The sequence below is a fragment of the Bombus bifarius genome, unplaced genomic scaffold (genome assembly GCF_011952205.1).
Source record: "Bombus bifarius isolate JDL3187 unplaced genomic scaffold, Bbif_JDL3187 scf7180000008463_frag, whole genome shotgun sequence".
Lineage (NCBI taxonomy): Eukaryota > Metazoa > Arthropoda > Insecta > Hymenoptera > Apidae > Bombus > Bombus bifarius.
In genome coordinates, this window is record NW_022884670.1 from 5,190 (window position 1) to 6,771 (window position 1,582).

Genomic DNA, 1,582 nt, shown 5'->3' on the forward strand with positions numbered 1-1,582 from the left:
TTTTCTTGATTTTCTGTCCATTTAAAGGGAGTATCTTTCTTTAGTAGTTGTGTCAATGGTTTCGCGACCTTGGAGAAATCGGGTATAAATCTTCTGTAATATCCTGCTAGTCCCAGAAATTGTTTGATATTTTTCACCCTCTTTGGTCGTGGAAATTTTGATACGGCTTCGACCTTCTTTGGGTCGGGTTTCACGCCATCCTCACTAATTATATGTCCTAAATAATTCACCTCGTGTCGTAAAAATTCGCACTTATCAGGTTGTAATCGTAATTTAGCTTTCCTCAGTCTTTCCATTAACTTATTAAATTTAATTTCGTGTTCTTGGAGAGACCTGGAATAAATCACTATGTCATCCAGATAGACGAATAGTTCTATTCCTTGCAGACCAGATAATACTGAGTTCATCAAACGTTGAAATGTTGCTGGGGCATTTTTTAATCCAAAGGGCATTCTTTTGAATTGAAAATGTCCATATGGTGTCGAAAATGCAGTTTTGTGGGCATCTTCCTGTGACATACGGATCTGGTGAAAGCCTGATGCCAAGTCAAACGTGGAAAAATATTTTGCACTTCCTAATTAATCCAATATTTCTGTAATGTTGGGTAGTGGGAAGGCATCGCCAATCGTTTTATCGTTCAATTTTCTATAATCGATAACTAATCTCCAGCGTTTATTTCCTTGCGAATCGGGTTTTTTGGGCACAATCCATAATGGGGAGTTATATGGAGATATTGATGGTTCCACTACGTCTGTATCCAGTAATTCTTGAATCTGTCGATTTATCTCTTCTCGATGTATTGGTTGATATCGATACTGTTTAGTATTAATTGGTATATTATCCGTTGTAATTATTCTATGTTCCAGAACTTCAGTTGCTTCCAATGTATCTCCTGGAATATGAAACCTATCTTGATTATTACGAATCAACTTTTTAACATTTTCCTTTTCTTCTTCGTTCAAGTGTTCGAGTCGTAGTAACTCATTTATTTTATCGCTTCGGTATAATTATTTTTTCTTTAGTATCGAAGGGAATATAAATATTTCCCCACTTGATATGTTTTTCCTCATAATCTAAACGAGCTTTACAACCTGCAAAAAATTCGGATCCTAGGATTCCGTCTTGATCGATTAGCAATGAATCATCAACTACATGAAAAATAACCGGATGGCCCGCAACCTGTATTACCGTCTGCCCTAGGGAGACCAGGCTCGTTGCCGTAATTCCTCGCACTTCGATTGATTCTTTCTCGTCGATGATGGCTGAATCGGGTAAAGCAGGTTTCTTGATAATATTGATTTCCGATCCAGAGTCTAATAATAAACTCGTCTTAGTTTTTAGATCTGGGGAAACTATTCGTGCAGTTGGGGTCGTTGGGGAATCGTTAAATTTTACTGAAATAATTCGGAGAGGTCGCCTTCCGAATCTGAATTCAACTCCTGATGATTTTCCTTCGCCGGTTGCTTGTGCTTCACTCTTTCCCTTTTGTCTTGAGATTCTGGATTCTCTGTCTGTGACCTTGTTTGGTTGTGGGATGACTCCCCCACAGTATTTAGTGGTTGTTCGTTCGATCTTATAGTCG